A 14686-nucleotide genomic window follows, 5' to 3' on the forward strand; every position below is an offset into this window, starting at 1 on the left:
GGGTTTTGGTTTAGGATTTGGTGTGATCAGGTTTGCAAGAATGGTGTTTGATGAAATGCTTCAGAGGGATATCTATTTTCTTGGAGTTCAATGATGGCTGCCTATGTTCATTGTTATGTATATTTGTTTCAGTTATTTGTCAAAAACACCTGTATCATATAGCTGACTTTAACTACTTGCGATTCAAACATGATAGTAGTAGTAATTGTTGTCTTATCATTTACAATTTCTTCTTCTTCTTTCTCCTTCTACAAGATATTTCATGTATCTACTGATTACTGTGGAATACTTTTGGTGCCATTCTTTTCTATACTGGTAAACGATTTGTTTTCTCCATAAACTACTACTCTTTCTTTTAAAAATATGTGGTTAAGGTTAATCTTGGAATTCTATTCAGCAGTTAGGATGCCCTTACAGTGGCACCTACACATGGCCTGAAACTTTGGTTAAAAACTATGAAGAATTCACATGGAAAAGCAAATTCAAAATCTTTTATGAATGTCGAGACTCGAGTCCTTTGCTTTGTACTCTGGAAATTTAAATTAGGCCAACTAGTATCTTCATTTATCTGGTAATTTAACTGTAATTTCTTTAAAATTTAAATTAGGCCAACTAGTATCTTCATTTATCTGGTAATTTAACTGTAATTTCTTTAATGAAGGAGAAGAAAGCAATGAACATGTCATACTAGAGTAGTTTTTGTTGTAAGCAAAATATGGAAAACGAAGCTTGAAAGTAGCAAGTACATTTGGGTTGATATAATATATGAAAAGAGAGCATGAAAAATCATCTGACTTCCATTGCACCTGCATCAACATGTGTCTACTTTTAACATATTCCACTAAATGCTATCAGGAAAGGGTCATGCTCTGTGTACTTTGTATCTGTCGATCCTACATGTCCTTCACATTCCATGATTTTAGTATGACTAAGCTTTTCTTAAAATACTCAACTGCCATGGGTTAGTGAGGTAAGCTTTGGATATTTATCTCAAAAGGAAAGAACTATTGAGTGAAATCCATATTCAATATTCAATTAACGTTCTTCTGGTCTCATTTGCTTAAACTTAAGGATCCAATGCAATATCAGGTGAACCTATTGTTGGGCTTTGTGGAGGCTTGTGAGCCGGCCCGACCCATTACTGAAACCCTAGGTTAACCATTTGGTTTTCCTATAAATATGATCCTTGTATTTGTAATTCCAAGGAGTAGCACAAGTGAAATAAAATCCTCCTGTTACAGTCGTGGAGTAGGGAAACCGAACCACGTTAAATTCTTGTGTGTCCCGTTTGTGTTCCGTTTCTCTTTTCTCTAGATTATTTGTGTGTGTTGTGTGTTTAATTCCCAACAATTGGTATCAGAGCGAGGTTTCAACAACATTGTAACACAAACTGTGAGAAATTGTCACCTAGGGTTCTTGTGTGAAGAACTGTGTGCAGGGAGGAGTAGCCGCCGTTACCGTGTGGGTAACCTCAAGCAGCAGCCGGCTAGGAGAACCGCGCAGGGTGCGAACAGCCGTCGTCCGTGTGCTGTCCGTCGCGCCGTTCCAGTGGCCGCCGCGTCGAGGAGCCTCAGATCCAGCCGCGAGCGTCCAGATCGTGAGCATCGTCCAAATCGCCGCCCGCTGTCTGTAGACGCCGTTAAGGGAATTGCCGAAGTCCTTTGAGATGGCAGAAGATGGGAAGTTCCGAATTGAGAAGTTCGATGGTACAGATTTCAGTTGGTGGAAGATGCAGATTGAAGATTTGCTGGTTCAGAAAGATTTGGACGTAGTGTTGGGTGACAAGCAAGGAAAATTGTCTGATGCAGAGTGGGCAGTTTTGGATCGGAAAGCTATGTCAGTTATCCGACTCTCGTTGACCAAGAATGTTGCGTTCAACATTCTTAAGGAGAAGACAGCGAAAGGCATCTTGGAAGCCTTGTCTAACATGTACGAGAAGCCATCTGCAGCAAACAAAATTTTTCTGATTAGAGAGTTGGTGAACACAAAGATGAAGGAAGGCAGTTCAGTTACCGAGCACATCAACTCATTGAATTCGATCTTAGCCAGACTTTTGTCAGTTGGCATTAAGTTCGATGATGAAGTTCAAGCTTTACTACTGTTATCATCATTGCCTGACAGTTGGTCCGGAACGGTTACAGCAGTTGCCAGTTCAGTGGGACCTAATGGATTCACCTTTGAGAAGATTCGTGATCTCGTTCTTGGCGAGGATGTCAGAAGAAGGAGTTCTGGAGAATCATCAGGTGATATGCTAAACGTCGTCAGAGGCAGAGGAAATAACAGAGGTAGTGGGAGCAGGAACCGAAGAAGGAGTCAGTCAAAGGCTCGGGATGGCTCAGGTGTAACATGTTGGAACTGCAAGGAGGTGGGGCATTTCAGGAATCAATGCCAGAAAGACAAACAAGTCAACATTGCAGAAGACAGCGTCAACGAGGATTTGTTTATCTGTTGCGCGGAGAGCAATGTGGATTCCTGGGTCATGGATTCTGGTGCTTCTTTTCACGCTACCCACAGCAGTGAAGCATTGCAGAATCTGGTTATTGGAGACTTTGGAAAGGTAAGGCTTGCAGACGATAGAGCTCTTGATGTTACGGGCATGGGTGACATGGTGCTGAAGACGCCAGTCGGTTTCTGGACCTTGAAGGATGTCAGAGTTGTTCCAAGCTTGACGAAAAGTTTGATTTCTGTTAGGCAGTTGGATGAACAGGGACATCATGTGAAGTTCGGAAATGGGCAGTGGAAGGTCGTGAGGGGCAATCTTGTCATGGCTCGTGGAACAAAAAGAGGATCGTTGTATATTGTCGGATTACCGTCTGAGGGAGTGACCGTCCCAGTTCAGAAGAAAAACAAAGTCCGGTTCACAGAATCTCGTGGGCAGAAGAAGGTTGTCTTTGCAAGAAAGAAACCCAGAGCCACAGGTCAGATTCAGGATGAACGAGCAAGGAAAGGTTCAGGAAGACCAGTCAGAGGCGTTCGTGGCAGTGGGAGCACCGGCCGTGCTTCAGCCAAGGCTCCTAGAAGACAGTGGGTCAAGAGAACCAGTATTCCAGCTGTTGATACGTCTCCAGAAAATATCTTGCTGAGTATGGAGAGTGTTTGTTCTCAGGGAGTTCTAGGATCCGGCAGTTCGTGTCTCAAGTGGGAGCCGGTAGGGACCGAGGACGAGTCAAGGGCAGTTTCAGCCGTGACTGATGTGTTGAAGCTTCGGGGAGCTTCAACGGGCCTTTCAGTTGACTGATGAGAAGGCCGCTGTAGCAGGAGAGAGTTGAAAAAGATTACTAGACATACAAGTGTTCTAAGTGGATGACAGTTGAAATTCTTCAAGCCTCCAAGTGGGAGATTGTTGGGCTTTGTGGAGGCTTGTGAGCCGGCCCGACCCATTACTGAAACCCTAGGTTAACCATTTGGTTTTCCTATAAATATGATCCTTGTATTTGTAATTCCAAGGAGTAGCACAAGTGAAATAAAATCCTCCTGTTACAGTCGTGGAGTAGGGAAACCGAACCACGTTAAATTCTTGTGTGTCCCGTTTGTGTTCCGTTTCTCTTTTCTCTAGATTATTTGTGTGTGTTGTGTGTTTAATTCCCAACACCTATCATGGTGGATGTAATACCCTACGTTGACATAAGGTTATTTATGTCTTTTGGTTTAAAATAAAGGGAGAGGCAGATTGTTGGATATTTTAATGACCAAATGTTTTTTTTAGAAAGTGTGGGCCAAAAGCCCAAAGCAGCAAAGGGCTGCAAGCTGCAACAAATTTAAAGAAAAAGAAGGAAATAACAACGATTAGGGGTTGGGAAAGTAGCGTGCAACAACAAACAAAATATGGGAAAAGAGAGCAATTTGAATCAAACGAGATAGAGAAAAAAAAGAGGAAGTGTGAAATGGGGGGACATACACAGAAAGAAAAAAAGGTTCATCAGATTATAACGGAGTGGAGGTAAATATTTTCTTTCATGTATAATTTTACCTTGATCCTTAGTAGTTAAGTCATTACTGATCTTAACCTAGGTAATCTATTTTGTGGGCTGCAATTTTACTACCAGAGGCAGTGATTTAGACATGTAATTTGGAGACAAAAGTAGAAGAATAAGTTGTGAAAATTGGACAAAGTTAGGATATAGTCATCAGTAAAACTACGTATGAGTTGAATAATTAAATATAGTAATTTGATGGACAATGAAGTCCGAAAGAATTGGAAAAAATACTTTTTCTTTTATTTTCTGAATTAACTAACCTTAACAAGGAATTAACTCGAGATTGATGCCATATGATTATATATTGATTGAAGGAAGCCTTATGGATTTCTCTCACGAGTTTGGTACATCAACAAGTACTGTGAGTAGTATCTTACCACAATTTGTATTTCACAAGGTTCATGATTTTACATGGTTTATAAAGTAAATGTGTTACTGAATGTTTTGAACTTGTATGTGGGACAAGTCTTATACTTGATATGATACTGAAAATATTATTTGAAATGATATCATTCTTACAAGATATGATTACTGGTATTGAAAAGGTTTTACACTTATTTGAGAAATCGTATTTTGACAGGTGATTGTTAAACGTTGAAATGATATGCTTTGATAAGATTTAAATGCTCTGTTCAATTTTGAAATGCTTATATTGATTACAAGAAAAGTTTAGCTGGGAGTAGACCTTGATAAATCCCATAGCTATTGCCGGGTTCGTTAGACCTGGTGCACCTTGTAGTTACTGATTAATGATAAAGGCCTTGCTTGTGGAAAGGTTGAACTAGTATACTGTTGCTGATAACCCTCGAGTAGGAATGTACTGATATGAATATTTAACTCCTTTATGAGGAGTTCATTATTATTGGTTACTTCTTAAAGAGAAGGCCACACATCCTTGGAAACCTCCCAACTATAAGATTTGATTTGAAAGTGGTATCTGAGTTTACTACTAAGATTTGATATAAAAGTGTTTTTCTGAGTTTACTACTAAGTGTTTACATTGATTTGTCTTACATGAGGGAAATAAGATTGACTACTATTACCGTTTTTGAAAAAGGCATTGATTTTAGCAATTAACTATCATAACATGTTTTCTGACTTGTCCCTCATTAAAATGGTTGTGTTAAGAATTATTACTCACTTAGCTAGTGTCTCACTCATCGCTAATTGTTTTACAGAGAACTCAGGTAGTGTTGAATATGATTTCATTAAGTAGAGAGTGTAATTTTGTAGGTTTGGTGAGCCCCACATTGCTTCTCGTGGCAAGAAAACTATTGATTTGCTATGGTTTATCTAGTTTCTTTTGAACTCTTAGAGTCGCTCCATTTGTCAGTTCTTATAGAGTCATGATTATTCCTTTGAATTGTAGTTAAGTGACTAGTTTGAACCTCTTTTTCATATTTAGAGATGAATTGGTATTATTACGTGATTAATTAGATCTCGGTGGATATTATGTCTTAATTCATAGTTGTTATTAGTTATGTTGTGGATTTCTAAGACAGAAAATTCAGATAGGCCTAAAAACAAAGGAAAATCTGCCCGATTTTCTGTAAATTCTGGTAAGGCTTTCTTTAGGATTCTCCCCCTTAGGCTGGTAATAATCCTTAATTGGATCGTGAAAAAGTTTGTATCAGAGCACTAGGTTATTATTGTGACTTATGGAGAACACGTTAGTAGTAGAATCTCAATTATGGTTATGTTGTCGGCCATTTCTCTAATCGTGATTTTGCGAGGACGTGATAGGATGTGTCTTATCTTATCTTTCTTATTCCTCCTTTTGTGATTAATAGAGCCAACAAGATGAATCTAACATTGCTTATCTTTTTAACACTTTCTTTAACTGGTCGTCCCATAAGAAGAATAATCCAAAGGTTTAGAGGCATCAAGGTTCACCTTTGTAAACACCCATCTTGCACAATCAAGGGGAAACAAACAAAAGTGGTTGGAAAAGCTAAGAAAAAGGGTTGTTATGTCATTGTGGGGAATTTCGGTCCACTATGTGATTCTGTTTCTAAAAAGAGTATCACCTTGCACTTTATCAACATGAAAGTGTTACCCATGAGACACTAATACTTCCGTACCAATCCAAAGATAATAATAGATATAATGATTAGAGTCAGACAACTAAATAAATCCTTTACCAGCTCAAGACTACTACAGAGATTCTGGTTTGTCTGAACAAAAAAAGAAATGTAGCCTCAAGAGTTACTAAAGATGAAACCTTTAATGTGCTAACAACTCGGATCCTTAATGATTTTTTGTAAAGCAATGATTCTTAGGTGAATACTTAAAGGTTGATCTAGCACGTTCCAACAAGAGTAATGTATATATACACGGTATAATATTGTATTGTTCGAAATACCCATAGGGAACACCAACGACTTGAGTCGATTTAATTTATTAAGTTAATCATGGATTGTTTCTTTCTTGATAGTTGGAAATTTACAACTTTGTTAGAAATATGCATAAGAACTACACCAGTCTAACTTCTCTGTATTGTAGGGTAATTATTTATTATTTAGCAGTTAATTAGTTTATATCTTATCCTTATCCTTAGTTTTTAATCTTATCCTTAGGAGTTGGTTTACTTGTAAACTCTATAAATATCTGTGTTATAATGAAGTAAGTAATTTTTCTTTCATAATTTTTTTCTTAACTTCCTACTTGTTTAATAACAAAAGAAGATCATATTGTTATGTTTTTCCTTCTCTGAAAACTAAAAATTGGTATCAGAGCATTTATTTCTTGAGGGATCCATGGGTGTTTCATCAAAGTTAGGATTGTAATCAACAACACAAGTTTATCAATCATGAAAGCAGAATCATGTTTTTTTGTAATGACAACACCTGTTTTTAATGGTGATAACTATCAGATTTGGGCGGTAAGGATGGAAACTTATCTAGATGTCATGGATATGTGGGAGGTAGTCGAAGAGGATAATCAAGTTCCTCCGTTGCCTAACAATCCTACTATGGCCCAAATCAAAAACCATAAAGACAGTAAAACCAGAAAATCAAAGGCAAAGGCCTGTTTAATTTCAGCAGTATCTTCTTCAATCTTCACTTGAATTATGTCTCTAAAGTCTTAAAAAGCCGTCTGAGATTATCTCTAAGGTATAATACGAAGGGGATGAAATGATCAAAGGTATGCAAGTGCTAAATCTTATAAGAGATTTCGAGATTCAGAAGATGAAAGAAACCGAAACCATCAAATATTACTCTGAAAGGATCTTAAACATATCATATAAGATAAGATTACTTGGTTCCGTGTTTAATGATTCACGTATTGATGAAAATATTCTAGTAACTGTACTGGAAAGATTTGAAGCAACCATAACTACTTTGGAAAACACGAAGGATCTATCCAAGATCACCTTCAAAGAGTTATTGAATGCTTTGCAGGCACGAAAACAATGAAGTCATGAGAGAAGAAGGAAATAAAGAGGGGGGGGGGGGAGCATTGTTTGACAAGCCTCAAGATGGAGGCAAAAACAAAAAGAAGAAGAACAAGAAGAATGGTGAAGGCATTTCAACAAGTACTACCAATGGAAAAACTAGACACTCAAAGAAAGGTTATCCGCCTTGTAAGCATTGTAACAAGAAAGGTCATCCACCATATAAATATCTGAGAAGGCCTGATGCTAAATGTAGTAAACGCAATAAACTTGGGCATGAAGTTGTCATTTGCAATAACAATGGTCAGCGACAAGCAGCAGAAACTCAAATTGTTGAGGGTGAGGAGGAAGATCAACTCTTTGTTGCTACATGTTTTTCAAGCAGATCATCTAGTGAGTGTTGACTGACTGATAGTGAATGCACTAATCATATGACAAATGACATGTCTCTCTTCAAGAAATTGAAGCCCACGACCATTAGTAAAGTCAGAATAGGTAATGGTGACCATCTTCCTATTAAAGGGAAAGGAACCATTGGTATTGTAGGTAATTCAGGTACTAAAACAATTTCTGATGTGCTTTATGGACCTAAAATAGATCAAAAACATGCTTAGTGTTGGTCAATTGATGGAAAAAGGCTACAAGTTAAATTTTGAAGATAATCATTGCTTGATCAATGATGCTTCAGATCAAGAAATGTTTAAAGTAAGAATGAGAGGCAAAAATTTCTCATTAGATCCATTTGAGGAGGAGCATGTTTTTTTTTCAACAAAAGAAATGTTGCAGAAGTATTACACAAGAGACTCGAACACTATCACTATGAAGGTTGGCTAAAAGCAAAACATGAAAATAGTTAAGGACTTGCCTATTTTAGAAGTACATTCTTCCAATTGTCTTGCGTGTCAATATGGAAAACAAAATATACGTCCATTTCCAAAGACAACTTGGAGAGCCTCGAACAAATTGCAACTAATTCATACTGATATAGAGCACCTCAAAGGACTCCTTCACTAAAAGGTAGTCTTTACCATATCATTTTTGTAGATGATCTAACCCGCATGTGCTAGATTTATTTTCTCAAGCATAAGTCAGAGGCTTCTAATGTTTTTCGGAAGTTCAAAGCAAAAGTAGAAAATGAAGCAAACTGTAAAATTCAGTCTGTAAGAACAGATAATGGAAAGGAATACACTTCTTAACAGTTCAACATGTTATGTGAGGAAGCAAGGATTCATCATCAGCTTACTACTCTCTATACTCCACAACAAAATGGAGTAAGCGAGAGAAGGAACAAATATATTATGGAGATTACTAGATGCATGTTGCACGAGAAGAACTTGCCAAAGATATTTTGGGCTGAGCCAGCAAATAAATTAGCTTTCTTCAAAATAGGCTTCCCACAAAGTAGTGAATGACCGAACCCCATTTGAAGCTTGGTATGGATTTAAACCATTGGTATGGATTTAAACCATTGTTAAATTTTCTTTAAGTGTTTGGTTGTCTCTTTTTTTTCCTACATTCCTCAGGTTAAACGAGATAAACTAGATAAAAAAATTTGTCCCAGGCATTTTTATTGGATATGGTTCAGTTTCAAAGGCATATAAAGTCTTCCAACCACAAACTGAAAATATAATCTTTAGTAGAGATGTGAATTTTATAGAGAATGAGGAGTTTTGTTTGGAAGACTCGAAGAAACTTGTCCTGAAAGCTTCTGACAAAGAACAAAAGTCTCCTACAAAGTTTTTTGAGAAGAAAATATCACTCTCATGGTAGATGAAATGGTGGATCATTTACCAGTCAATGGTACTCGACAAATCAGTGATATATATCAGAGATGCAATGTAGTAGTATATGAACCTGTTGGGTAAAACGAAGCCAAGAATGATGAAAAATGGGTGATGAAAGAAGAGTTGTTTATGATTGAGAAAAACATGACTTGGGAGCTTGTTGATCAACCTGAAGACAGAAAGATAAGTGGGTTGAAATGGGTCTTTAAAACCAAGATAAATGTAGATGGTTCAGTGAATAATCATAAAGCAGACTTGTAGTTAAGGGGTATGCTCAAATTTTTGGTGTGAATTATTTTGATACATTTGCACCAGTAGCTAAGCTTGACATGATTAGGTTACTTCTTGCTCTTGCTGCATAATTGGGTTGTAAAGTGTATCAGATGGATGTCAAATCAGTATTCCTTTAATGGCTTATTCAGGAAGAAATTTAAGTTGAGACTTGAAGGATTTGTGAAGAAAGGAAATGAGGACAAAGTTTAACAGTTAAGAGAGACACTTAATGGATTTAAACAGGCACAAGGTCCTCGTATGGTCGAATAAATGGACATTTACTTGGCTTCGGCTTTGAAAAAAGTCTAAGAATATACTCTTTATGTTAAACATCATGAAATTGATATTCTTCTTGTGTCTATATATGTGGATGCTGTACTAATTACAGGAAGCAATACAAGCCATATCGAGGATTTCAATTAAGAAATGATACAAGCCTTTGAGATGACTGATGTTGGTCTAATGTCTTATTTCTTGGAATGGAAATCAAGAAGGGATAGGATGAAGTTTTTCATTTGCCAAAACAAATATGTTAAGGAAATTATCAAGAAGTTCAACATGGAAGATTGAAAGGAGATAAGCACTCATTTGAACCAAAAAGAGAAACTAAGCAAGAATGACGGAGTAGAGAAAGTGGAGGAAACATACTTCTGAGGCTTAGTCGGTTGTTTGATGTATCTCACAGCTACAAGACCTGATATTTTGTATGATGTAAGCATTCTATCGAGGGTCATGCATTGTGCTAGTGAGGTGCATCATAAAAGTAGCAAAACAAGTTGTCAGATACATCAAAGGAACCATCAATTACGGTGTCAAGTTTCAGAGAAAAATAGATCTGAAACTACTTGGGTATTCTGATAGTGATTGGACTGGATCCACATATGACATGAAGAGCACATCTGGATATTGTTTCAGTCTTGGTTCAGGAATTTTTTCATGGTGCTCAAAGAAGCAGGACATTATGGCTCAATCCACTACAGAGGCAGAATTTATGGCTGCAACAACAGCAGTGAATCAAGCATTGTGGTTGAGGAAATTTTTTGGTGGTCTGCACATGAATCAAACAAAGGGAACTGAAGTATTTATGGAAAATCAATCTGCAATAAAAATTTCTCATAATCCTGTATTTCATGGTAAAATAAAACACTTCAACATCAAGCTTTTCTTCTTGAGGGAAGTGCAAAATAATGGTGATGTGATTCTGCTCTATTGCAAAATTGAAGAGCAGCTGGCTGATATCTTCACCAAACCATTATCAGGCACTAAATTTCAACTTCTCAGGCAAAAACTTGGAGTTTGCAACTCTTAAAGCAAGGAGGAGTGTTAGAAATATGCATAAGAACTCCATCAGTCCAAGTTCTCTTTATTGTAGGGTAGTTATTTACTGTTTAACAGTTAATTAGTTTATATCTTATCCTTATCCTTATCCTTAGTTTTTTTAATATTATCCTTAGGAGTTGGTTTACTTGTAAACTCTATAAATATCTATGTTATAATGAAGTAAGTAGTTTTGCTTTCATAAATTTTTTCTTAGCTAATGTTCCTACCTGTTCAATAACAAAAAAAAGATCATATTGTATGTTTTTCCTTCTCTGAAACTAACAAACTTGACGAGGATTTTAAGAAATTAGTTCAAAAAAGATGGATTGAAGTGATACATCACTCTAGATTTTCGATTGGCTAGGTATGATCCGATAATAATGAAGTATTTTTCAGATTTAGAGATTTGTTGGAAGGTTGGTTAGCCCTTTAAACAACCTTATATATGAACACATTAACCTACTTCGAGGTAGTTGACATTTTTCTAAAAGGATTGGAAATATATAACATGATTAGTGGACGATCAAATATTCATTCAGAAGGTCAAAATGAAGAAATCCTTCTATGGAAATTGTAGTAAAGAGTTGTAAGTTATAAATGCTTAAGACATTGGGCAATACTTTTATTGGTTTCTAGTCCTGTGGGGTATTTTTCTTTTGTTCGAAATGTATACAATGCTTGCCAAGATATAATTGAGAGAAAGGACAACATAACTAAAAAGATCAATTTATATGGTTTAATTGATATGTCATTGTTTGTGATGGGTTAGTTTCCTCTCACAATACAATCTCATATGTCATATAAGAAATTTTAGTTGGAAATCAATGAATCCATTATTTTCAAAAGAAGAAAGAAGAAGAGAATGGGAGGAACAGGAAATGTTTTATCTTTTATTGTTGTGACTTAGTGACCAGTGAAGAAAAAATTTATATGCTTCCTATCTATGGTAAAAGAAATGGTATGTGGTAAGGAATGGAATAAACCATACACATAGTTGGAAAAAGCATCCTTAGTAAGAGAATTAGATGATGTGTTTTATATCGATTTTCTTTGATTACCGCCCATATAAGAAATAGATTTTGTGGTAATGAGTTGGCACCTGACACCTAGCCCATTTTGATACCTCCATATTATACGATATCAATGTAGTAAAGCGAGCTAAGAAAAAGTTCGCAAATTATCGGAAAGTGATTTATAGAACCCAATTGTAAGCAAATATCCTTGTGAAAAAAGAGCTTCTGGTACTTGAGAATATATATTGGCTACTAATAGTTGAACTATGTAATGATATGCAATAACTAATGATTGCCTCGTTCGTATAAATGACCTGTTTGATTTGTTTCATGGAATCGTATAATTCTTAAATTGTCTTTTGGCTGGTTCCATAAGTCTAGAAGTGGGAGGAAATATTTTAAGATAATTTTAAAAAAAACTCGATAGAGGCATTAAAAAGTTCTATGCGATATCTTTGGGACTTACATATGCTCCCGTTACTTGAAAGATATGTGTCAATGATTAGTGATTGTATATGAGTGTATTCTGATGGCTAGAATGTACACAGATTGTCTCAATTTGGTTTAAACTCTACAAGAACTCACCCTCTTTGATCTTGAAAATCTTTGCCGGAGGATGTAACCGACAAGGTTAGCACAAAATAAATAAATAATCAAATTCAACGTTCTAGTGGACCACCATACCAGTTTTAGGGATACTTTAGATTCTAGAGTATTCATTGTGCTTGGTGATTCTTTAAGGGTGACATTAGGATATGGTGACGTAGTTACTAGGACACAACACCCAAAACTTGATCCTGACCCAATCCTTGAGGCCCAAACTATGAGACCGTTCAACGCTAAATCGAGATTCAACTAGGAACTCAAGAACTTATCCTCTATAACGATTTGATATCTAACTTGACCTTAACCCGATACCTAATCCTCGAGATTTGAAACCTAAAACCTAAAACTTTAGTTGCGGCTAGATCTAGATACTCGACCCCGATCCATATTATAATCAAAGTGATTTTAAGCAGTAAACCCAAATTAAAATAAATATTTAAAATGTGCTAAAGTTTGACAAAATTTAGAGATCAAGTTACAAATGAGTTATTTTGGTTAGATTAAGAGGGTCAATCCAATATGAAGTTATCGTGTGCTCATGATTTTGGGTGAATTAGGCGGACCATCAATTTTCAGGCCATATTTGACACTAATAATTAAGTGTGTGGACTCAGAAACTCTATTTACTTCAAGGAATTTTTTTATAATTTCTAACTAGGTAAATTTCCCGCGCTTTGCGCGGTGGTGAAGTATGTCAATAATCTACTTATGAACATATGATAATCGATGTATTTTTGAGAGATTACAACCCTACAATAAATTGTCAATAATATTTTATCCAAAGATGATATGAAATGTATTTTTAATCTTAAAACGAACAGGATTGATTCTAAGTGTTTACAAATATTGTTATTAATTCTTCATTTTACTGTAGTTGTTCATCACCAAAGTCTTTACAAAAGATATGTAATTTTTTCAATGTCTATATGTGTATTTTGAAAAAGTTGTCGAAACATTATATTCATTAATTGCGAGTGTTTTTATCCTACTCAAGGCCGCTACATACAAAATCTAAATATGCTACACCATATATATAATTTGTAGCGTACTTGATATGTTAATTAAAATATAAAAACACCTCTCTTGGAGTTCAATGAAATAATGTATGTTGCTCAAATAATTTGGATTAAATGATCTCTTGGCAGGTCCCTTATTAAAATTATACGCAGTCTATGACACTACATTGATAGCTAAAAGAAATATTTTATTGTTTATGTTTTTATCCATATGGTTAAAACTTTATTGTTTTTGGGACTTTTAATCTAAAGTTTATAAGGAGGTAATTATTTTCTTAATATGTCATTAATATAGATTCATCCTACAGTGAGGGGTAATTCATTGACTCCAACCTAACATTTGAGCCCCAAACGTTTGATCAAGGTTGAGTATAATACTTACCATCCCACTACATTCCTTTATTTTTTGAATGTCACTAATCAATTGAATAACTCGATAAGATAGAAAGTTGTATAAATAAAACTCAAAGGTAGAACCACCCTAACTTTTGAACACTGAAATTCCTTTGTTGCACATCTCATGGATCTTTTAGCCACTGAACAATCTATAAAGATTAAAGTCATTTATTTTATAAGTTTAAAAAAATTCTAATCTACATTACACCAATAGTCTTATGATTACATCAAACTCTTGATTAACATATCTTTACTTCAACATAATGATGAAAAGCATAAACATAAACAACAAAGTTTAAAACATGTACACAAAAAAAGAAAAAAAAGCATAAATTAGTGATTTTAAACAACATACAAGAATCTTTACTAACAAAATGAAACATAAAGGAAAAATAGAGCCCAGTGAATGCATATTGTTCCCTTAAGAAATTAGTTCATTCTACTACCTAAAGTTTAAAGGAATAGATCCTCTCCACGGAGAGAGCGATTCTATTCACAAGTGTGTTGATACAAAAACAATGATATCAGTCAGTCACTCAACATGAGCAAAGTACACGAATATAATTCTGAAGAAGAAGAAGAAAAAGAAGAAGAAGAAGAAGAAGAAGAATTGTCGTTATTTTAAAATGAGAGGAAATTCCTATATTTATAAACAACAAAGGGTAGTATCGATAAATGTTTATTGTGCCTTATCAAGAAGGTCACAACTCTTTGTTAAAGTCACAATTTTCCATAAAAGTCACAATATTTCATAAAAGTTGCAACTCTTTATTACAGTTGCAACTCTTCATAAAAGTCGTAACTTTTCATAACAAGTCACAACTTTTTGTAAAAGTCGCAACTTTTAAAAAAAAGTCACAATTTTTATGTAAAAGTCTCTTCATAAAAGTAGTAATTTTTCATAACA

This window comes from Solanum pennellii, chromosome 1 (genome assembly GCF_001406875.1).
Source record: "Solanum pennellii chromosome 1, SPENNV200".
Classification (NCBI taxonomy): domain Eukaryota; kingdom Viridiplantae; phylum Streptophyta; class Magnoliopsida; order Solanales; family Solanaceae; genus Solanum; species Solanum pennellii.